Source organism: Brienomyrus brachyistius, chromosome 6 (genome assembly GCF_023856365.1).
Source record: "Brienomyrus brachyistius isolate T26 chromosome 6, BBRACH_0.4, whole genome shotgun sequence".
Classification (NCBI taxonomy): domain Eukaryota; kingdom Metazoa; phylum Chordata; class Actinopteri; order Osteoglossiformes; family Mormyridae; genus Brienomyrus; species Brienomyrus brachyistius.
The window spans coordinates 6,507,327-6,533,152 of NC_064538.1; the positions used below are offsets into that span (position 1 = coordinate 6,507,327).

At 41.4% G+C, this 25,826-nt stretch overlaps 2 long non-coding RNA genes across 2 annotated transcripts in view; one reads left to right on the top strand and one right to left on the bottom strand.

Annotated features, from left to right (window-relative positions):
* Positions 1-258, bottom strand: part of LOC125745365 (uncharacterized) — a 175,462-nt gene extending 175,204 nt beyond the window's left edge. Inside the window, exon 1 of the long non-coding RNA XR_007398650.1 lies at positions 198-258. This is a non-coding gene — a long non-coding RNA (uncharacterized LOC125745365). The remainder of the gene's footprint in view (positions 1-197) is intronic.
* LOC125745368 (uncharacterized) overlaps positions 1-25,826 on the top strand; it is a 68,941-nt gene that overhangs the window by 12,631 nt on the left and 30,484 nt on the right. The window lies entirely within an intron of this gene.

Here is a 25,826-nt window from a genome sequence, read left to right on the forward strand (position 1 = left end):
GCCTGCTCCCCCAATTTTAGTGCACCTTTGTTATCCAACCTGACCATGTAGTCTCGATACACCCATTTATATGTATATATATAGATTTTTTTTTTGTTTTTTTTTTCGCAATGGAAAATAAAAATAACGCAGTTCTCCGTGAAGGAGGGATGGTGGAGGGAATATATATAGATACATATAAAATAATTGTCACACACCTGGGGTGACATGCCTTGCCTGCTTGTGGGATGAGGAAGACTCAGGGACTGGAAATGGGATTGAAACTGAAGATGTTCTCATTCCTTTTTGTATTGTTTCCAATTTTCCTTCCCCCAGATATGAGGAGTTTGCTGCTATATTGTGCACTAATTGAGATTCTGATGCTGGTATTTTTATTGTTTATAAGTTTGTTATTGTTTTCAAGTTCTTTTGTGCTTTTGCATTTTTCCTTCTGTTTTAGTAATTGCTGTTTGATGTCTGTGAAGGATGGGTGGGGTGAGAAAACTCAGGGACTGGAAGCGGGATTAAAACTGAAGATTACATGCTCATTCCTTTTTGTTTTGTTTACAAATTCTCCTACCGTCTGATATGAGGAGTTTGCTGCTATATTGTGTACTAATAGAGATTCTGATGCTGCTATTTTTATTGTTTATAAATGTGTTATTGTTTCATAAGTTGAGTATTCAATAAATGCTAAATTGAGATCTTTTGTCTATCGTTTGTTATTATTAGTGTGATATTCTATCATCCAAATAAAGGGAAAAACGTCCAATTATCGGCCAAAAAAAATCAGCAGCATATATCGGCCATCACCTTACCCTGACTCCTAAATATCGGCATCGGCTATTGAAAACCCCATATCGGTCGACCTCTAGTCACAGTACATTCTGTCCAATTCATCCATCGAGTTAAGTCACACACCCACTTGAGGGGGCACTCCGGCAGACGTGAGGATGGGGATGTTCTTTCCCCTATAACATCCACTGCAGAAGTACATCTCGCTCCTGTTCACAGGGCTTACTTCAATGATGAAGCAGGGCTGGTTGGCTGGACAAGTGAAGTTGTCCTGCTGCTGGGTCTCGGTGCTGTTTTTCCACCTAAGCTTGAAGGTGGAAATGTGTTCCAACTCGCTCCCTGGGACTGCAGCATAGCCAAACATCGCGAGCAGCGTCGGCCACACCCACCACCAGAACCATCACACTGTCCTGTACACATAAAGAAGAACTAAAACCTGTTTTAAACCTGAGTGTTTTGGACTTTTCTAAAGAGGTTGTGACAATCTATGCGTTTTCAGATAATTCCATTATATTGAGCTAATTGGCTTACAGTGATGCTGTATATTTCTTGTGCTTTAATTTGTACTGATTTTAACTATTTTACATTTAGTTTGTACGCAACAGAAGAGAAATTAATAGTAGTAATGTTTGGCAGCATAGGTGATTCGTTAAAATTATACCGAAGAATGGAAAATGTGATATTTAGAATATTTTTTGCAATTTAGTAGCTAATTTAAGCACTTACCCAATGCCTCAATTTGTTTTAGGTCAATAATGTCCGAGCCAAAAGAATGAATGTATGAATTTAATACAATTCACCCACTCCCACCCACACACAAATCTGAAATTCAATTTATTAAGACATTTCTTAAACATTAGTGCATTAACAAAAAAGGAAAATCTTAAGAGATTCAGTAGGATTTTCTATGTTAGACTTAAGTTAATAGTTCAATAGTGTTTACATATTTCAGTATAGCAGTTTGACTTTAATGTTGAAACAGATGCTAAAACATGGAATAATTTCATAACTGTGAGAAATATGTTTTTCACAAACACTAGCAAAGGTAGCTTATAGTTAAGCTTACTTAAGTCAGCAAGTCAGGCTACAGTGTGTAAGAATAGTCGTAAACGATAATTTGTCTCAGTCTTGCATGACAGAATAAGTAAACAGAAAATATAAAACGGCTGAAACAGCGTCATTAACGTCAGCTACAGTAGAGGCGCAGAAAAGGTGTCATGATGAAGTATTCCCAAACTTTGGAAGACCGCATGCGAGCCTTTTTTGCCGCTTGTTTCTCCAGAGCCATGTTGGCTCGTGTGCGGGTGGGCGGGCAGCAAATTTCTTTTTTGCAGGGTGGTAGGTGATGTCTCATTAATATTTCTGAGAGAAGTGCTACATGATTGGCCAGTGCATGCCTTACAAAATGGTGCGGCACTGCATCCAAGCCTGCAACACTCAGAGTCGCAGATTCAGTGGAAACCATTTGTAGTAATTATGTCTGTCTGGCTGATTTCCAACTAATTGATATTTGTATATTTATTACATGAATATAAAGTAATATAACAGGTATTTAATGGTTTTCCATTTGAGGAATTTGCAAAAAACTGCAGTGCATGATGGGTAGGATCTAAAGGCTGCCTAACGTCCTCATCCGTCTGACGACATACATCAAGACTAGGAAGGTGCATAATGTTCATGCCTGGTTGCGTTTGTTGGTCCAGAAAGTAATTCAATTTCGCCTTGTAGGCTACGTTCTTAAAAACTGCTTGGATATAACCCGATTATAAGCTGTGAGCCTTTTAATTTCTTTGTTTACCAGGTAGGCTACCTTCTTTAAACTGCATTTTGTTAGACTACATATTTAGGGAGGTCTTTATAAATTTATTGTAGTCTTTATAAATATGTATATAGTTTAGCCTAACCCAGCCACTTAAGGGAGAAAGCCAGCTCAACTAGGTGTCGGTCCCAAGCCCGGATTAATGGGGAGGGTTGGCGTCAAGAAATAAAGAGACTGTATCTTCACTGCATGACTGATGTCAAAATGTGGGAAATGTGTGGTTGTATAAATAAATGCATTAAAGTAGGTTAATGATTCTGTGCTGTCTAAATTGTATAGAAAATTTCTTCATAAGCCCCCAAGCTTTTCCCTGGTGCTGCCACTGTTGTTCAGAGTAAAAGTAACTTTGTCATTAATAAACAGTACTCTGATCAAATTTTTGCATGTACAAACACAAAGTTTAACCACATGTTTAGACACAATTCACACACCTGGTACATTTCCATAATGCTAAGACTCTCTACAGTTACTTGATTCACTTTCTTGTTTGGTACACAGTCAATTGATGGATCTGTAAGATCATTACCAGACCGTCTGCTGCAAACTCTACAGTTAATGAATGGCTGCAAAAACACACAGACACACAAAAACAGTATTTAAAGAGTGGTGGGCAATAAATACAGTGAGAGAAGGTGTAGTAAAGATATATCTAATGATTTAAGGCAGAGCTGCTGGACTGCAGGGTTTAATCACACAGATCAATTTTAGGGGAAAGAGCTTCCAAAGCAGGGTCACCATAAGGCTATATCATACAAAGCAAGTACATCTAAAAGTATTGACAACAAATCCCGTTTAACTGAACACTGCTCTGTATTAAAATACTGTCCTCCGATCAAGCTAAGTGGTCCTGTAGTTCACTATTTAAAGAGGTAAATTTAAAGGGTAATTCACACTGCACATCTACCCTGCTCTGACCAGGTTTAATTGCTGGCTTTCTAATTAAAACAAGAGTTAAGTCCTGCCCTTTCACCACAAAACACCATGCCGCCATTTAAGGCTGATTTCAACAATGAGAGTTAGTTAACCCGGATCGATTGAGGTAACTCTGGGTATGTAAAACCCGCTTTGTAGTACAGCGCACAGCTCTTTAAATAAGGCCAGCTAGGGTTCATAGCTCGAGGCAAAATCTACAGGTCGCCCCTCAGATGATTAGCATTTGTTTCTGTCTGGTAATCCAGCTTTTAAGCCTGTAAGCCTACTGAAATTTGAGAATAATGTGAAGGAACTGGCTGTTTGAGGCCACCTATCTATTTGTTACTTTATTGTTGGCTAACTTTCCCCCGCAGGGCATCAAAAAAGTTAACACAAACCTAAATTAATTTGCTAACTGATATGTCCAATGCTCACAGTCACAGTGACTCATTACTTACCCTGTTGGTCACAAACACGCAGTCATCCCGATGGTCTGTTGCAGTTGACTTTGGACATTTTGTTGCTCTCAAGAGAATCTCAATGTCAATGTTTGCACTGCTGATCTAAATCACATAAACATGTTATATACAAAATTGCCTACAACTGTTTTAAAGGCAATATAACAAACAACAATCACCCAAAAAATGGCAAACTGTCACAGACTTGAATGTAGCAGATTCAGAGGGAAACTGTGAGAAGGTAAAATTGACCAGGGCTGAGATATAAAACCATCACTTTCATTGTGAAGAGACATTAAGCATCATATGCATTGAAATTAAAACATCAAAATCAATGTGATACTCATTAGTTCAGCTTGCAGATGGTGAAAGTTTCACACTTTTGTAAACACTTTCTCAGTAGTTACCTTTGGACGGCCCTGGATGTTATAGAAATTCATGTGCTGACGGGTTCCTTGATGAGCATTTTCGACTGCGAGTTTAATGGCCGTCTTGTAGGGTGCAGGGAGACTGTGGTAATCTTGCTGTGCCTCTGTGGAGATATGTGCACAGCGTGTAGTTAGAGTATGGAATAGTCTTCCTGTTAGTGTAGCACAAGCTAAAACCCTGGGTTCCTTAAAATCAGAGCTAGATAAGATTTTAACAACTCTGAGCTATTAGCTAAGTTCTCCCCAAAGGAGCTTGATGGGCCGAATGGCCTCCTCTCATTTGTAAATCTCTTTGGTTCTTATGAGTCAGCTTACAGAGATGAGGTCCAGAAAGTGGCAGGTTGGAGTTCAGCAAACAATTTGGCACTAAACAGCACAAAGACAAAGGAAGCCATCATTGACTTCAGGAAGGATGGAGGCGAGGTGACACTGGCCTGCCTAGATAGATAGATAGATAGATGGATGGATGAATGTTTTTATTGACATTGTAAGTACAATGAGATTTAGTTTGGAACGCGCCAGCAGCTGCACAGTATATTTACAATTACATAGATTGTGAGGCATGAATCAGAATCAGAGAATAAAGTATGTACAGAGATCGGGTGAAGACGGGTATTATTTTAAAGCAGAGAAATCAGGAACCTCGCGCACATGTAACCCCTCATAGGTCTGCGTTGTGGTTTTTTCACTCAAAGAATGAGGGGACGTGGGACCATGCAACCATTTTATTCTCCTGGCACAAAACAGCAGAAAGCTGGGATTCCGCGGGGCAGCACAGCTCGAGATCCATCAGCAATGCGCTGGTTTAATCTCCGGAACTGAGAGAGAGCCGAGCAGTTCTACCTGATACTACTAGAGGTCAGTGTATACGAAAAGCTTAGGCTCACACAGGAGTGCAAGTGGAAATAACAAAATGTCCACTGACATATATAAACAAAATAAGGGACTGGTAAGTTTGTAAGTAAATTCAGTTTTCAGTGGTCTAAATGCACATAAATATGGGTATCGCACATGTGGGGTATTGCATCAAAATGTTCTTGTGCTTTCTTCAGGCTCCGCAGGAAGTGGAGCCTCTGAAGTCCTTTTCTTGGCCATGACTGAAGTGTTTGTGGTCCATGACAGGTCACAGCTGATCTGAACCGTGAGGAATCAATCAATGATCAGAACCACCTCCACCTTCTCACCACCGACGCTGATGGGGTGGTGGTCCCTGTGCTTCAGTCTCCTGAAGTCCGGGATCAGTTCTTTTGTCTTTTTTGAGTTCAGGGGCAAGGTTGTTGTCCTGGCTGCAGCGCTCCAGGTTCTCGACCTCTTCCCAGTAGGCTGACTGGTTGTTGTTCGAGATCAGACCTATCACAGTTGTATTGTCTGCAAACTTAATTATGAGGTTAGAATCATGGGTGGGTTCGCAGTCGTGTGTGAAGAGGGAGTAGAGGAGGGGGCTGAGCACACAGCCCTGAGGTGCTCCTCTGTTGAGAGTGATGGAGGCGGAGGTGTGGTTACCCATGCGCACTGTCTGTGGGCTGTTGGTCAGAAAGTCCAAGACCCAGTTGCACGGGTATGTGTTCAGTCCAAGGTTGTGCAGTTTATGGCCAGCTTGATGGGGGGAGATGGTGTTAAAGGCGGAGCTGTAGTCGATAAACAGCATCCGTACGTAGCTGTCCCGCTGCTCCAGGTGTGATAGGGCAGTGTGGAAGGCCAAGGTAATGGCATCCTCAGCTGACCTGTAGGCAAACTACTGTTGGTCCAGGGAGGAAGGGATGTTGTTCTTGATGTGTGCTAAGACCAGCTTCTCAAACCACTTCAAAACAATGGGGGTCAGGGCCACTGGAAGATAATCATTCAGGAGCGCTTTGCCTCTCTGATGCCTCTCCTCAGGTTGGACCTGACTGTTTAGTAGACTTCTCGGCCGCCAGTGCAGAAAGCCTCATCACGTGACTTCAGGAGCTGTTGAACTTCCCTGTTCATCCATGCGGTTTGCGGTTGGGGAAATTGTGTATGACCTTGAAAGTGGTAACAGTGTCCATGTAGAGGTTTATGTAGGAAACAACAGAGGATGCGTGTAGGATCACACATGCACAGATCACAAAGCTTAAATTCCAGGTGGCCTGAGACAAGACCTACCCTGGTACGAGAGGCACACATCGGCCTAGGCCTCAAAGGGGGGTTCGTGACCCCACACACACGGACACACTTAAACACACACAGATAACAAGGGAGGCCAGCACTCCAACTTTTATTGCTCAAAGTTTTAACACCTACAGACAGCAGAGTGGACCTCAAGGACAGGGGTCCCTCGACTTGGCACACAACCCCCTCCCCAGACATCCTGCCTTACATACCACTCACCCAACACCCTAAAGAAAGTTTCTTTTAAGTTTGGCTGTTGTATATCTGTATATTTATTTACCCATGACTACTAGTCTCAATATACAGACAGGTTATGTTTGTAATGTGTCCTAACTTTCAAAGATTCTTTTTCTTTGACTGACTAACCTTCCCTCCCCCTTTTGTTTTCCACATTCCTCAGCAGCCCTTATCTGATCTTTGTATTCTACCATGCCTATGTAAGGGTAAGATGTGCTGCTGACATGAGAATATGTCATATAATGTCTGTATAAAGGGTAACCTCTGATTGAGGTGCAACCTAGACCACCTGGACCAGGTACTGGTGTGAGTAATATAACATAACATAATGACATAATATAAGTAATCATTAATTAATCATTACAGATGGTATGAGGTGTGAACCACTAGGCTGGTATGGCATGTTTGGTATCAAACCGATGGAAAATCACTCCAGTTTCCAAATCTGGTTAGTGGTTACCACGAAAGTGAATATATGAAAAGTTACACTAGCCTAACGAAAATCATCAATACAAGGGAAATCAGTCTGGTCATGAATCTCAAAAGGACTGATACAGACCCCCTTCCGAAAGCCCGCCAAATGGATGGTCAGCCATTGGTCCAGGACTCGAATTCCTGGTCACTCCTATTCACGAACTGTACACTATAAAACCTGGCACCTCAGAACAAAGCCAGGAGAGGAAAAACGGAAGGGAGGAGAAAACAACAGACCATCAGCCCGAAGAGAGGCAGAGAACATCAGCCCAAGAGAAGAGAAGCCCACAAGAAGCCCTCCTGAAGCCTATCAGTGAAGACCCAGCTGGACAGAGAACTGCAACCAAGCCCAAGCTTCACCAGGAGAGGGAATCAGAGGGACTCCACTCCAACAACCGCTGAAAACACCGCGCCTGCCTGAGTGCCATCACCCATCAGCTCATCAGCCTCCGCAACCAACTGCCAAGACCCCCCCCCCCCCCCCCCCCACACACACACACACACACACACTCTGCAACCAAGTAAACCAACGTCCTTTCATTTCTAACAATCTAAACTCCTATTCACCTGCTATATTACCTTAGGACAGTATTTCCACAAATTGCTTGCTTTGCAGAACAGTATTTTCCCTTTTATGTCCCTGCCTGTGCGATCTACGCTCTGAAACCTCAAACTCGACTGAAATATCGCGAGACTCTCTCTCATCGGCCGTGAGGGGAGCTTCGCTACCGATCGTTTACTTTACCTGGTGACGCAGCTCGCTGGACGAGCCTTCTATTCTACCCTAGGTTATTAAGCGATACTGGTTATTAATGAGTCCCATTTACGTCTCACATTAACAGACTCACGGGGATTCGCAATTGAGTTTGGAGGAGCCGACCATTCGGCATAACAATTGGTGATGGCATTTGCTTTGCAGAACAGTATTTTCCCTTCTAAGGTTACTCATTTTAAATCTGGTCATTGCATTTTCATGATTACATTGTTTGTGTCCACTCCGCTTTTTCGTGTTTGTTTGTTAGGTGTAATGTCTGTCTTATGTTAGTTATAGGAATAAATGCATGACTTTTACAAAACTTCAGCCTCCGTTCATTGAGTGCTCACAATAGTCCCTGCCTGTGCGATCTAACCTCAAACAATTGAGTTTGGAGGAGCCGACCATTCGGCATAACAATTGGTTAATAATCACAAGGCACAAGGTTTAAACTTATTCTGAGCACACAATTTAAACTTTTTATGACCGGTCGTGCAGTGAAGAAGCGCTACTGTGAACTGTCTGCAAAAGTCGCACTCGTGGCAATCTGAAGGCATTTAAGCGGGATCATGCGGGCTTATAGTTATTTTTATTTCTATTATTAGTAGTTATATTATTTTGTTTTATTTTTGGTTATCTCATTGTAGTTCTTTCGTATTAAACTGCAGTAAACTTTAACCCTATGTCTGACGAGATTCTCAGATATGGCTTTGTTTCCAGGTTCGATTCGGACGAATTTCTCCGTTTCTATGTATCCTGGGAGAGATCTCTCTATTAGCGAACGGGAATACTTGTTACGAGGTTCTAACCTGAATTATGTTGCGCTTGGACTCCCTGACATAAGACCGATAGCTTAGTTACCTGTCAGGATCATACTCATATGTGTGTGCCTGCTATAGACAAAGCAAGTTTAACACCACTTTGCGCTGTGAGCCAAGTGTGTCTGTCATTTAGAAATTGGGAGTCTCCTGTGCTTGAGACCCGCCGTGGTTAAGCACCATTTGCGACGAGATATAGTGTAGTCTCTATTTAGATCCGTCGCCGTAACGCGAGCGCCGTCTTGCTTCAGTAATTGTTTTAAGGGGTTTTAAACTGCGCAAAGGCACAGAAGAAGGCCGCAAGCGGCATGCGCATGCATTAAATGTGTGTGTCACTCATCTAGCGTCGGCAACCGCCGAGCTATATCTTTGGTTACCTCTAGTGGTCAGGCATAGAACTACCACTCCATTTCGAAATTGCGCTTCTAGTGGTCAGGCATAGAACTACCACTCCATTTCGAAATTGCGCCTCTACTGGTCAGCCATAGAACTACGCATTTCGATATTGCGCCTCCGGTGGTCAGGAATAGAACTACCACTCCATTTCGAAATTGCGCCTCTAGTGGTCAGGAATAGAACTACCACTCCATTTCGAAATTGCGCCTCTACTGGTCAGGCATAGAACTACCCATTTCGATATTGCGCCTCCGGTGGTCAGGAATAGAACTACCACTCCATTTCGAAATTGCGCCTCTACTGGTCAGGCATAGAACTACCCATTTCGATATTGCGCCTCCGGTGGTCAGGAATAGAACTACCACTCCATTTCGAAATTGCGCCTCTAGTGGTCAGGCATAGAACTACCACTCCATTTCGAAATTGCGCCTCTAGTGGTCAGGCTTAGAACTACCACTCCATTTCGAAATTGCGCCTCTAGTGGTCAGGCTTAGAACTACCACTCCATTTCGAAATTGCGCCTCTAGTGGTCAGGCATAGAACTACCACTCCATTTCGAAATTGCATAGAACTACCACTCAATTTCGAAATTGCGCTTCTAGCGGCAGGCCATAGCAGTGCCACTCCATTGAAATTGCACCTCTAGTGGTCAGCCATAGTAGGTTAACAACATCTGAGTTGGGTCTCTGGTGGTCAACTGCGGTGATACCAACACGCATAATTCTTGCCTGAAAGCAGGAATCAACTTCACGGACAAAAATCAATTTGATCACAATACATTAACATCTAATTAGGTTATTGTTGCATAACTAATTGATGTTTACAATTGAATAAGAAACACAATTCATTTGGTTTGATTTCTGTTTTACCTTTTTGATTTATTTTAGGTTTTATTTCACCTTATGCTTTCATTCACTCCCTCTCCCCCAACAAGGGGACTTGCATAGAAGTTCAACCATTATTAACAACAGTAAACCAGTTACGTACACAATCCCATTAGGAAGTCGTTTGGATGTGATCAGTTGAGCCCTTCGGGTGCTGGGTGCTTACCATTCGCTCTCTGTTGGTTGAGCTTGTCTGTGGCTCTGCTGTCACTGCTTGCGATCGTACAGTTTGTCAGAACTGAAGGGGAGTTCTCAGCAATTGGACGCCCAAAAGCGTGCCAGCCCGGCTACACCCACTGACTCATTAAGGGCAAGGCTGACAGGTACCTCAGGCGGTCATTACAACTTTTGAGCAGGACCTCGTCTAGGGTGAGATCTGACAACGGCCCTAGCTTGGGCTCTCACTAGGGTGGGTGATACCTGAAGGCAATTTTGCCAGCCGATAAGCTGAGCTCCACCTGGGTTGTCTCAGTTGTGCATACAGAACACGCCCTTCCAAGATGACATTGCTGGGGATCGGGGGAGTGGGAGCCGGACTCAGGCTTGCTTGGCTGGGATTGAGCTTATGGGACGTGCCCTGTTCAGGAGGGACACCTGACAGCATTCAAACCTCTCCACCTGCATCACTAGCTTAACACTGCAACACCTCGTATAGGGACAAGTAAAGCAGAACCTACTAGTGGTCCCCCTTCTGGTCAAAGAAGGGAAGAACATCAGCCCAAGAGAAGAGAAGCCCACAAGAAGCCCTCCTGAAGCCTATCAGTGAAGACCCAGCTGGACAGAGAACTGCAACCAAGCCCAAGCTTCACCAGGAGAGGGAATCAGAGGGGCTCCACTCCAACAACCGCTGCAAACACCATGCGTCCCTGAGTGCCATCACCCATGCTTTGGTGTACTGAGCTTGCTGCTCGTCACGTTGCTGACCCATGACTGCACCTCCAGTTCCAGCACGAACCATATTATCAAGTTTGCAGATGGCACCACAGCAGTGCGTCTCATCAGTGACAACCATGACACATGTCATACAGAGAGGATGTGCGACAGCTAGCAGTCTGGTGCAAGGACAATAATGTACATAACTTTGGCAAGACAAAAGAGCTGATTGTTGACTTCAGAAGGACCAAGGCTGGCCACTCCCCACTCACCATCGATGGCACTACAGCAGAGAAGTGAAGAGCACCAAGTTCTTTTGTGTTCACATCACAGAGGACCTCTTCTGGACCAGCAACACCGCTTCCCTGACAAAAACATCCCAGAAATGCCTGCACTTTCTGCATCGACTGAAGAAAGTACACCTCCCCAAATCTGTCTTTGCCACCTTCTACAGCGTTCTGACCAGCTGTAGTACAGTCTGTTATGGAGACTGCCACGCCTCAGAGCACAGAGACCTTCAGAGGATTGTGCAGACAGTTGAGTGCATCATCAGTAGTTCTTCACCCAGCCTGCAGGACCTTGACACCTCCCGCTGCATCCAAATAGCCACCAGCATCGATGCTGAACCTCCACCATCCCTCCCACAGGCTACACTCCCCTTCTTCACCTAGAAGATTCTATAGCATCAGGAGCCGGTCTGCTAGACTGTGCAATATCTTCTTCTCCCAAGCAGTCCGGCTCCTGAACACCACTAAAATGGATTTAAAATATCTGATGGCAAGTAAAAAATTCTGAATTGTTTTAATACTTTGTTATGACTAAACAATTAATTACATAATACCTTTTTGCGGAATTTTTACAGCCTGCAAGTGTTGTTGCATAAGTGTTCAAGATGCAAATTGATCATTTATTCATAATTGATTTTATTTAAAATAATTCATTGAATGTAAGGATAAAATGTAAACACACTACCGTTCAAAAGTTTGGATCACTTAGAAATTTTCTTACTTTTGAAAAAAGGCAAGTTTTTTGTCCATGAAAATAACACCAAGTTGATCATCCACGCATTTCTTGATAAATCCGCAGACTGAGTCATTTCCCAGTCCGTGTAATCAAAACAGTTCCGTAACATGGAATCTGATTGGTCCGACCAACAGTGCACCGTCCTAAGGGTTGGAGTTTCCTGTTTCAGCTCCTGCCTGTAGGCAGGCAGGAGCAGAATGGAGCGATGATCTGATTGGCCGAATGAGGCGTGGGGGAGGGCTTTGTACACATTCTGGAAGGAAGTGTAACAGTGGTTGAGCAGCCTCTCTCCTTCTGTGTTGAACTGAATGTGTTGATGGAGTTTGTATCCCAGAGACTGTGAGCAAGGCCAGGAACAAGCCAGAGTTGTGGTGTTAGAGATGGATTTTTATTTAAATTAGAAATAGATTATTGTATACTACTACAAATAAGACAGATTAATAAATAGAGTTAATGTGCTTTCTGTCAGAAAGGGATGCTGGCTATGTGCTTCCTATACACAGGGCCAGAGTCTAAACAGTGTGCTATAGCCACTCTGTAGTCTCGCAGCACAGTGGATGACGGTCGCACTACATGGGGGAGAGAGAGAGCATGCTGGGATATGATGTTTTATGGGGTCGTGTGTCTGCGTGCATGCGCTACATGAGTAGAGAGAGAGAGAGAGTATGCTGGGATATGTCTCTATACGCATGCGCTACATGAGTAGAGAGAGAGAGCATGCTGGGATATGTCTCTATGCGCATGCGCTACAGGCTGATCAAATGCATTATAGGTAAACATCTCATTTCTACTTCCTTCGACGTCAGGGTCGACTGAAAGGTAATTCCTCCTAAAAGTTTGCTGGTTAAATTCTTTCTTCAACCTTATATCGAAATAAAACTTACTGCTAAAATTTTTCTTCTTTAAACATGTTGGTCAAATATAACAAGTTTAAGTGCTTTCTTCTTTTAAAATACGGAAAGTGCCTACACCTAACAGCACGTGACTGCGGCTTGACACCTGATGGACTTTTTCTCATTCGTCCTGCTATACGTTTTTTATTATATTTTTGTTTTAATATTTATTATTCCTTAAAACGTAATAAAAAATATCACTTAAATAAATACATGTAATGTATTTTTGTCCTCTTAAAGTTTAACGGCCCCCTGTCTGACGAACCTACATGTTCCCCTTAGCCTAGCGACATATATGCCCCACGTGGCCCCTTACAGTCAAGCACATCTAATACCATATACGGATATAACAGTGGACCAATCAGAAATCTATATATGGAGATTACCCCTGGACCAATCAGAATACCATATATGGACATAACTCTGGACCAATTAGAATAAAGGACACAACCCCCCCACCTATGACATCATAAACGGACCCCTACTAAGCTCCGCCCAAAGTGCCTCTAAATTTCTCTAATCACCACTTGTGAAAATGACGAAAGATTTTATTAATTCCTATAAAGTTCCACAAGGCTAGTTTTTAAAACCGTCCAAGTAATATCTCTGTTGATCAAAGACAGTTACTGACAACATTGCACCATCATATCGAAGAGAAAGGTAATCTCTCTGGCGAACCCAATAAAACTTTGGAGAGCTGACTCTTGAATGATTCCTAACTGTTATCGATGGGCCTTAGGTACAACCTCATAAGAATTCATGACATCAGCTTTAAGAGAATTTGCTTGACTGACAAAGCAGAGGAAGCTTCTTTTCTGCAGAAGATAAGTCCATAAATGTCATGGCATAGAGACGCTGCCATATCCCTGCTTGTCTCTTCCCCTTCATCGCCCTAACAAGCCATACCAGTTACAGTACTTCTTTATCCCTCATCTTGCCTCGTGTTCCTAACCCTCGTGTGGAAATCACTCCCAGCCACCTCTTGTTAGCCCCCTTGTTAGTTACGTATACATCCATCCATCCATCCATCCATTTTCCAAACCGCTTATCCTACTGGGTCGCAGGGGGTCCGGAGCATATCCCGGAAGCAATGGGCACGAGGCAGGGAACAACCCAGGATGGGGGGCCAGCCCATCGCAGGGCACACTCACACACCATTCGTGATTATATTATTGCACTATACTGTATAAATAAAAAGTAAACTGTTAATAAAAAGTTGTGGTAATAAAGTGCACAGAGAGTAAGAGAGAGTAGGGTTTCACATAAACTTATGTTCATTAGCATTTAGTATTCTGATGGCTTTGGGGGTAGAAGCTCTTATTAAATCTGGTTGTTCTGCAATGCATGCTGCGGTAACGTTTACCAGAGGGCAGAAGTTCAAACATCTCATGTGCTCGGTGCGTGGGATCTTTTTTAAATATAATTATGCATATGTAGAACTAGGGATATGATCCTATTAAGTATGATAGTTCTGTCTCATTAATGCAGGACCGACATCCATAGTAACTGTGTTGATCTATCCATTTGTGTGCATGTGTGTGTGTGTGTGTGTGTGCGAGCGGGTATACCTATCCTACCCCATAACGTGATAAATACCTGTTTTTTTTTCCCTTATGGGGACCACGAAACTGAAAATCAGGAAAACTCTATTTTATAAAATTCTGTGACTGCTATGGAAAAACTAAAAATGCAAAACCTCTTGTATTTTGCTTGGTTACTTATGGTTATGGTTAGGGCAGGGTGGGGGTTAAGGTTGTCATAGTTAGCGTTAGCATACACTGAATGAATCAGGGTAGTGAAAAACATTTATAAACTTATCATTTTGGTATTGGTACAATCCTGTTCTGGTTAGTTAGCAGAGGGAGTAAATCATCCGGAGTTTCATCTCTCAATCTCCTACTACACCCACTCAGCATCACAGTATGGACTCCCCAATGCAACTGATCTGCACGTATTTGTACTCTAGGTGGAAATTGAAGCCCCCATAGGAAAAACTCAAAGCCTACAGACATATGCACAAAACCAGGGGACATGCTCAGTTCTGCAGGCCTGGAAGTGTGAGAGAAGGCTATTTATTGAGTTTCCCCTCTGCCCCTGGTAAAGATGAAACATGCACAAGTCTACTTTTTAACCAACTGCTAAGTCATTCAACACACATATACTTACATGAAGGTCTGACTGATACTGGAGCTTCCAGTGCCCGTAAACCAGGTACTGGGGTACTCCATTTCCTTCTTGATAATTAGCGCCATTGAAAAAAAACGGTGCCTTTCGTAATATTAACTGACTCTCAGACAAATGTACTGCTTGAAGACCCTGCCACTATTCGCATTTTCCAGCAGGAGTCACAAATCTGCATTGCACTCAGTTTATTCTCAGATGAGCTCATGCATGTTTCTATGTGCATCTTTACACTTAAACAAATACAGCTGCCTAAACCCTGTTGTTATATTCCATATATATTTGTCATGACTTGCCTTTTTTCCTCAAATGATGGATTTCTGAAACTAAAATTGACAGTAATCTAAAATATTTATATTACCACATCATCGACACATGTTCTGATATGACATAGCATTCCCCTGGACCATGGTGCGACTTAGACACGAGATATAACATGCCATTCACGGTAAAACTCCACATAGGTGCAACACTTAATGTCAACGTTGTCAATGTCAATGTTGAGTTAATGTCAACGTTAAATTCATGGATGCGCAAATTAAGTAATACAGTTACAGTACAAAAACGAGCAGAGCTGTGTATGGCATGACTATCTCGCGGCGACAGAATATGCTTATCCTTCTAATTATTCAGAAGAAAATATATTTGCAAGCACAGCCGTTCACGGCTTCCGTACAAAAGCTGTCACTACGCTACAGGAAGTATACACGGCCAATACAGGATTTACACAAGTCTGCTTCTTTTGTTTTATTTAGTAACAACTTTCACAAAAATGAACAGCAATACTTCTAAAAGTGCAAATTTGTTGCCAAATTAAATAAACAAAGAAATTAATCATAAAAATAGTCAATGTATATACAACTAACCATTTCCAATCAAAAAGTACATACAAGTCTAAATAGTAATTAACCAAACTATATAAAGAATACAAGTTTGAATGCAGGTAGTTTGTATAAATTTTACTGTGTTCAGACTGAAAAATCAGCACCAGCCTTACACACATTGCAGTTCTGCTTTTTTCTTCTTTTAACATAATTACCCGTTATCACGTTCACGAGGCAGAAGATCCCTGCAAATGTGAAAATTCACAAGTAACAGGCACCATTAACCTCAACCCATAACAGTCTGCTAGCCTGAACAATAATACACTCTATGTATTACCAATTATTACGCAGGTTGTCGCTTTATCAAATCATGACTGTTACTAATACGTGGGAGTGAAACGCGTGTCACGAGATCTCGCGATATTACAACATGACGAGATTTCTCGTTGGAGCGAAAAGCGGTTTCACGAATGCGCTGCAAATATGTCGGCGTCTGACTGAATTACTATAGTAGATACCCCAGACACTTTCAAATCTTTTGTGTAGCAGCATTTTGGGTACCCGGCGAAAAATATAAATGGCGAAAGGGAGACAGACAAAACATGAACCATCTGTAAAGACTGAAGCTAATGCCGCACACAGCGGCTAATGCTACTACTAACCACTATGCAAAGCCAACTGCAGCACCATCATAGCTCTTTATTTAAATTCACTGCACCAGTGAAGAAAACATTTTTCAAAAAATGTTATGTTTGTTATTGGGTGCTTTCCACTTCATGCACCCACATATAGCGCTAGCGTAAAGCAATACATTCTGGTCCTGACGCAATGCATCATGGTTAGATTTTTATCGCCCGCTGCATTACGTCACCATGTCACATGGTACAAAAACCTCGCGAGAGCAAGATGGGGGCCAGCCCATCGCAGGGCACACTCACACACCATTCACTCACACACGCACACCTACGGGCAATTCAGCAACTCCAATTAGCCTCAGCATGTTTTTGGACTGTGGGGGGAAACCCCACGATGACATGAGGAGAACATGCAAACTCCGCACACATGTGACCCAGGTGGAGACTCGAACCCGGGCCCCAGAGGTGTGAGGTAACAGTGCTAACCACTGCACCACCAAATGGAAAACCATTAAATACAATAGGAACAGCTTAGTGTGACTTTAAAATATTACCATGTATTATATTTTAAGTTTGTTGTAGGGATTTTACAGATTTCTTTTCTAAAAATTAAAAAAAAAAATACACAACACATCCACCATAATAAAAATGTATACAAAAAATGATAGATATATAAAATCGCAAGTCACAGTTAAAGCATGAACATAATGTTTTAGCTGTCAAGAGCTTCGGAGAAATTATATGAGTATAACTTTATGTGTATTTAGTATATAAGAGTGTCGTCTTTTTGCTGGTGGGGGGGGCCTCTACGATCCAGGGCAGGGCCCGGGCCCAGGGGCGGTGGCCCCGCCCACCCCGCCTATAGCTCCACACCTGCGAACAACATTACATAATTTGGCGCCTGTTGACGTATTACAGCTGCTGTTTGAGCTACTGCAGTATGGCGGTATATGATAAATTAATAACAAACGGGAAAGTAAAATTGGTATACCTTCCAGCACTAATGCCGACTCATTTGAGACAACATCATCTGAGCATGTGTACGACCCAGCAAGGCAGAAACAGCTTCTGGAAGTTAGACTCCCTGTGGCTCTTTCGTTAGGATATTTCAGTCAAGTGTGTATTATTTTTAATCAAATATCAAAAATCTTTATTATCCAAGTGCTAAGTCCAAATATATGTAGAGTATATACAATCGCCGCATTTTCAATAACCACTTCCGCTGGTCAGGGTTACCATGAACCTGGAATCTAAAGGATGTACATGGCAGGAGTTACCTAGGACTGAATGCCAGTATGACACGGGATGCACACTATGAGACCATATGTTTTGGACTATATAAAAAAAAACCCTCACAAATATTGTGAGAATCTTACAGTTGGCACACGGGCAGGTACACAACCATTTCACTAGAATGCATTCAGGAAGACACTATTCTCCTGGCAAGCGCCAAAACCCGATTCATCCCCCAGACAAATTCAACACTCCAAAGCACATGTTTCCACTGCTCCACTTCTCTTGGGCAGCTCTAGTAGGGCGGAAATTTGATGAACAGAGCTGCTACAAAAGGGGCACCTTATTACAGTCCCACATTGAAAGTCAGAGCTTTTCAGAATAACTCTTTCTACCGGCAATGTTTGTCTATGCAGAGTGCTGTAAGACTGTATACTTATGTGTATGTTAGTAAAGGCTGTAGCTGACACAACGGACCCCACTAATTAGAAAGGGGTAATTGTACACATGTGGCGTCCAGTATGTTCTTCTATAACAGTTTCTTCAAAAAAAAAAACAAAAAAAACTCACATTACACAAATTGGCACTATCAAAACGAGGATTATGGGGAAAATGGGGAATGTGATGGAGATTACATACACGTAGGCATGGTATTTAGTTTTTTCAAATCTGGTCACCTTCCAGAGTAATTGTAAACAAAAACCATCTTCACCCTATTTGATGCTTTATAAATGGACAATCAGTCACGCAGTAAATGGGGGTATAGAGAGACGCAGAGCTTGTCTAACAAGAAACCCTGGGAAGCTAACATTAATGGGGTGGGTATGGATAGCAAAACCTTTGATACAGATTACAGATTTATATCTCACCTGAACCCTGGCGGGCTCCGTGTCAATAGGGGTTGGGATTAGGGTTAGTTAACTTAAGTAGTAATATTGATGTGTATATTCTCCTATTCTCCAGTCAGTGAATCGTGAAACCTAATGTTAATATGTTTCTATACCTATGTGTTCTGCTTAAAAACCCATAAAGGCAAGCACAGTGTTTAGACATTCTGTTACTTAGACTAGTAAACTATAAGATCCTTCAGCTTTCAATGAACCTGACACAAGAGTCTAAACAACAAATGTGTGCCATGTCATTTCTCATCTTTACGTCTTGTATCCTTTATATGGTAATTGGGTTTTCAAGGTGGAATTGCAGGTCGATCATTTTAAGGATCTAGATGTAAACCCTGGTGTTGCTTTAATATTTTTTTTGCGCAATTTGCTTCGCACACTTCCTCCAGCGGAGAAGCTTACACTACTACACCCCACCAAATGACTGGGTGATGCCTTATTATTTAAGGTCTGGCTGTGAACCTCGATTACCGGTACACCATCTTCTGGGTCCTGCCGGGATCAGTCAGGATGGTGGACCTTTGGAGGAATGGGTACAAAACCCAGGAAAGTTTGCAGGTGCTTCAAGAGTATGTGAAGGCTTAGTTGGAGGAAGAAGCCACACCACGAAATCGGAAACACAATGAGTTGGTTAATGATTAGGGGTTGGATGAAGGTCAGCTGGTGTGTTTGCGGAACTATGTTCGAGGTAAAATACAGGATCATTGGGATGCCTGTTTGTATATGGTACTTCGGTGTCCCCAAGATCAGGGTGCAGTTTACTCTGCAACTCCAATGGAGGGGGACGGGGTTGTCCGTCAAGTTCACCGAACAGAGTTGCGTCTAGTACCACAGGGGGTTGTTAGGTCAGGGGAAGATGTTCTGGTAATGTCTCCTGAGTCTGGGTTGCCCACAGGGGCAACAGAAATGGAATCGGATGAGGACTCTGTGATTTTACGGGGACAGGGCTGGTGGGAGGGGCGCAATAGAGCATCCACAAGTAGGCCTCGTATAATAGAGGAGGTTATGTCCCCCCCGAGGTGTAGAGACCAGTTAGACGTTCGGTGAGGTCCACCACTGGTCATCATACCAACCCCTATAAGTCAGTGAATGATCGTTCGGTTGGGGAGGAAGACCAGTGGTTTGGGGATAGAATTCTTAGCTGTGATCGTTGGGTCATCAATTTCATTTTGGGGGATGGATTGTAGCCAGGCAATTATAGGCAGGTATAGGAACTGCAGTTTGGACTGGAGGCATAGCTGGGGCGAGATGGCTGCGCATGTTCCGATGGTAGGGCATATTGGCAAAGGAGCAGGCACGGGAAAGACAGGCAGGGTCCTGATAGATTTGGTGGAGCATCGGTGGGCATATTGAATTTGCAGTGTAGCAGCCCTTCTGTTTGCTTGTTTCAGGGGTGAGCAATCTTATCTGCAAAGGGCCGGTGTGTATGCAGGTTTTCACTGCATCTCCCTAATTAGATTTCTAATTAGAGGACTGATTGGCTGAAGAGTCCTCATACCTGGTTTTGAAGAGCTAACCTAAAGGTTACCTCAAAAACCTGTTTTTTTTTTTGGTTTGAATGGGGCAGTGAGTTATGGGGTAAACTACTGTTCTTTAGGGGTTTTCAAGGTGGAATTATGGGTGGATAATTTTAAGGATCTGGATGTAAACCTCCCTGGTGTTGCTTTAATATGTTTTATCTGAGGTTGTATCGTGTATTATCAAGCCAGCCGGCTTAGTGGCCTCGGGAGCGGGGTTTAGTGGGAGCGGCTGGCTAGTTTTATTTTCTTTTTTGTTTGTGTCTTTTTCTTTGTTGTATGTATATTTTGGGTTCATTATTAGGCAGGCTGGGCCAGTTGGCACCCGTAGTCTGGGTGCTGGATTGCCCATCGGGGTCTTTTTTATTGCCTTGATTTGCTGTGTCATTCACTAGTGTGATTTGTGCTGGATGTGTTTTTAAGGTTGTGCTGTGGCGTGTACCTGAGCAAACTTTGGGCAACCTGTTCTCTTGTTGGCTTTATTGGGGTGCAGTATATAGGTTTATGCCGTTTGAACAAACCCATGATTTCTGTATATTGATTGTTTAATAAAGTTAAAATATTTTTTTTTGTTTAACGTGTGATTTTGGAAGCTTCCCTTCACCCAAGCTCTGACAAAGGGTGGATTAGTCTAATTACGGCCTGCTACAATTAGCTGAATATAACGTATAAAAAAAAAAAATCACCTTATGGGTGCTCCGTAGGGTAGCAAGATCTTGAGTTTTTTTTTACTGTACTCGGGTACGTTTTAACATTTTCGACCAATCAGCAAACATTATTCTGACAGCATAGCTGGGAAACCAATGAAAAGCGAATTCAACGTTCTAGAACTTGACTTCGGGTTGACGCTCCCTATAAAAGAGCTGGGCACTGCTTCAAGGCGTTCAGTTGGCGCTGCCTCCAGATGAAGTAGCACTGTACGGCTCTTGTTCCGTAAAACAACATCAAAAGAATGAAAAAAACTACTTTTAAAGAAGACGAAAAAAACAATATTTAAAGAAGACGAAAAAAACAATATTTAAAGAAGACGAAAAAAATATCGTATAAAAAATAAGCAAAAAAAAATAATATCCGAAGAAGAAGGAAAAACATGCAAAGGAGAAAAACAAACAAAAATAAAAAATAATATCCAAAGAAGAAGAAGGAAAAACATGCAAAGGAAACAAAACAAACATTTAAAAATACAATATCCAAAGAAGAAGGAAAAAAACATCCAATGGGAGAAAAGAAGAACTGAAGGGCCAACGAGGTAGGAGGAAATACAAATTTCGTTTCAGCACCGTTGGAGTGCCAAGCCGTGAAAAGCATTTGGCCAGAAGACAAGGTAAGTGTTGTACCTGTTATTTTAAAACAGCGCTTTTCAAAATGCTGCTTTATAATCGTTTGAGATCGTCAGTCAGTGTGACAGGTGAAGGCTTTTTGAGTTTACCGACATAAAGTTTTATTTCTGTATTAGGGCATTGTCAGGAACAATGATGTGTTCATCGCTATGATGTGGTCAAAAAGCGATGCATTGAATCTTAGAAACATTTGTGATTTTCCTTTTATTTAATCAGTAAAATTTCCATTGGTTTTATATAGTGCCCCTTGAAATATGTCTTCAGCTCATTTTCCGGGCATTTTACTAGAATGCATCCTGAGAAATACACAAGCTCTGTTGCATTTGCTTGGTGCCTCGATGTTTAGTGCTGAGTATAATTGTTGCAGTTGCCTTTTATATATTCCGTGAGACCTGTTGGTGCTAATAGAAGTGTGAGACTGTCACGGTGAATTTATTATGCAATCGCACGCTTAAATACCTGAGGGTTGCCAGTCCTTTTGCGTTGTACAGGAGGACTAAAGCTGACGAGTGTGTTTCTACACACTATCAAGGGCATTGTAATATAGTTTTCTCAGGTGGGAGAATGCTGCCGATCTCCTATTTGACAATACAGTCCTTGGTATACATTTGCTCCTCCTACATTAATTTATATGTAAAATTAATGTAATGTACATTATTGTTTGACGCAAAGCTTTTGTTATTTTGGTTATTATTTATTTAATTGTGCTTTTTGGTTCATAAAGAAAGTAAGACTCTCATTTAGATGTTAGTGCTAGAAGATATTTCTCTGTCCTCCACATATGCAGTTCTTTTGGGTATAAAGACTCCAGACTGTGCCAGTTTGGAAGTCCACATTTTAAATGGTGGACTTTTATAATAGCCCTGATTGGCAGATTGTCAGAATATTAATTAAAGATAAGCACAGCACAGAGGAGCTATATATAAGAACTGACATTCAAACTGGCATTCCGTATCTTGTTAAGTGTTTAAGTCTATTCCTCCAAAACAGTACAAAGGTGATTAGCAATAGAATGTAATCTGTTTTGACATTTAAACCATGAAATATCTGTTTGACTTTACTGCATTTGGACACAAGTGCCATTCACTAGCCAGCACAAAGTTGCCAAAAAGATTTGCCTGAATTGCTGTTCCATTTTAAAAGCTTTCCATTTTGAAAATGATGTTATAACCTTTTAAAAGTATTTTCACTAATGCTCTATGGTGGTATTAAAAGCATTCCAAATGAATCCAAACATTCCAGACATACTTTCCTATTCATTTTTGAGGTAAAAGTTAGTCAAAGTCATAATTGAAGTTAATTTTCTCCCAGCATGGTACTAAACCAGCCGATTCTACTAATTGTCTTGACTGAATCCACTTAACTGGCTTTTTGAGCTCTGTGTGGCATAATTAGAACTGGAAAGTATTCTGAATTTGGTTCTTGAGGAATGTATAGCTCTATATCATCTCCCAGTAACTGCTTTTAGAAGCACCTACAAATTGTTTGTAGAACTGTTGATCTGTTTTCTTGGGGTGTAACATTCTTTGCAACAGTAGTACTGAATTTTCTCTGAATTTCCTTTGTTATTTTGTTTGTGGGGCACATTGTCATTGTAGTATTTAAATATGGATGAGGGAATTTGTTTTGTTTTTCAGGTCTTAGTAGTCTTGTCTTTCTGGTCTAAAAAGATTTTTTTAGTGTTATGTTTCATGATTAATATAGAAAAAAGTTAAAAAATGAATGCAGATTAATCGTGCTGTATGATGCTCCTTGACAATTTGAACGCAACCGTTCAAACCGAGACTAATTTGAATACAGACCAAGTCCAAGTCTTATGCAAAAGTTTGGCCACCCTTTGACAAATAACTGATTTTACAATTGAAAAGATGTTAACACAGTCTCTCTAGGAAATGGAACAAAATACAGTATTTTCAGCAAACATTGATGCATAGTTGCATTTTATGCCATAAATTGAACAAAAATAAAAACATTATTCTAGCACTCTGCAAAAGTTTGGCCACCCTACATAATCAGTACTTAGTAACACCTCCTCTGGCAGATATCACAGCTTACAAACGCTTCTTATAGCCATTTATTTATTTTTTTTGCAATGGAAATAAAAATAAAGCAGTCCTCCGCAGAGGGGGGGTGGTGGAGGGAATATATGTTAAAAATATTTAAATACATCCCAAGCATACCGTCTGCCAGCCGTCTGCCAGCGGTGGGGTGACATGCCTTGCAGTGTTTCCCCTACCATTATATTACCCCCCCCCCCCAGCGGCACCTCCCGCCCCCTCTTGAAGGTTAAGTTAATTTTATTTAATTCTCTATATCTATATATATATATATAGATATTCTCTATATAGCGCCAAATCACAACACATTACCTTTTCTATAGAACAGGACTATACATTGTCCTTTTATTAAGCAAACTAAATAGCCTTATGTTATTTATGTTATTTACACAGCAGCTTGACATTTTTGTCTCTACACGGTCGGGCGTTTACAGGCCTCCTCTGCTCTCTGTCATGCATGGCGGAGCTCCGCCCCTATGTGCGCACACACAGGTGAGCACACTCCCACCAGCGGACAGAGAGCGCGAGTCGGAAAATATGTCGCACCAAGCACCTGAAAAGCTGCTTTTTAAAATATTTATATATTTTCTATTTATATTTTTTATATTGACTGCTGTAGTTAAAAGAAACACATGAACACCATGAATCCTGTAGGTGTCCGTCTGCCCCCCCGCCCCCGAGGGGAAACACTGCCTTGCCTGCTCACCCATGTTTAATGCACCTTAGTTCTCCATACTGACCATCTAGTCCTGATACACCGTGTGTGTGTGTGTGTGTGTGTGTATGTATGTATGTATGTATGTGAAAGTATAAGATGGTGAAAATCACAAGGTCACTGGTCCAAACCCAGCCTCAGCATATGGGTGGGCCTTTGCCCCCAGGCCCCTAACCCCCAGCTCCCTGGGCACCTCAACAGGTGGCTGCCCTTCACGGACAACTTACTCCACAAAACAGAGCACAATGAGGGAGGTGTAAAGACAATTCACCCACGGGGATTAATAAAGTATTGATTATTATTATTATAATATATAAGCACATACACACGCTTTGTATATAATGAGATGTATATTATCAGGACTTGGTCTGTATTCAGATTGGTCTTTGTTTGAATGGTTGCATTCAAATTATACACACAATATACCTTTATTCATAATATTAATAATATAATGTTAAAATGACATTTGGACTAGACATATATATGCTTACATAGTATACAGTATATACAGTAACCCCACCCCCACATTTCAGCAGATGATACATTCCAAAACCGACCACAGATAATAGCGAACCATCTACAGACCCCATATAGAACGTGAATTGATAAATAACCAAGCGTAAGACATTGCTGACAATAAATACAGTAATAAGTACATTTTACATTACTTTACAGCACTATAGCCTTAAATTTTCACCATCTTATCCGTTTCACATTGTTCTACTTAGATGGATTAACTTCTGCTCAAAAATAATATATAGCTAATTATAAATAAGGAGAATCATGCATAACATAGCTAGACACCCATTAGCAATTATTTGGGCAGTAGTGATGAGCGGGTCGACCTGACCTATGCTAATGTTTCGCTAATCAAGCCTCACATCTCCAGGATTTGCACCATTTTATAATCCCACGTTGTTCTACTTTAGATTAATTTCTGCTCTCACAAATGTGACTCATGTACCTCTGACTGAAGAGAGAGTTTGCCATAATTGGTTCCATAAAACTAAATGATCTCTTTCAGACCGAAAAGACAAGAGACTAGTAAGATTTGAAAAACAAAACAAATTCCCTCATCCATATTTAAATACTACAATGACATGTAGAAAGACTGTACCTCACAAATTTGTGTAAATTTGTATTATGTGGTGGTTGATGTTGCTATTTATTGTTATTGTTGTTATCACAGCTGCAGCTGTACTTATCATTTTTGTTATTGCTATTACTTTTGTTATTGGCTCTAGTTGTTTTTCTTTTTATTTATTTTTATTATTTTTATTTTCTTTTTGTTTTTCTTAATTTTTTGTTTTTTTTTCGCAATGGACATGAAAAAAAAAAACAGTCCTCCGCAGAGGAGGGGTGGTGGAGGGAATATACATGTAAAAAAAAATAATTATTATATGGCGGTTGATGTTGCTATTTATTGTTATTGTTGTTATCATAACTGCAGCTGTACTTATCATTTTTGATAAAAAATGAAAAAAACATTTTTGATTTGAAAAAAAAAAACAGTCCTCCGCAGAGGAGGGGTGGTGGAGGGAATATACATGTA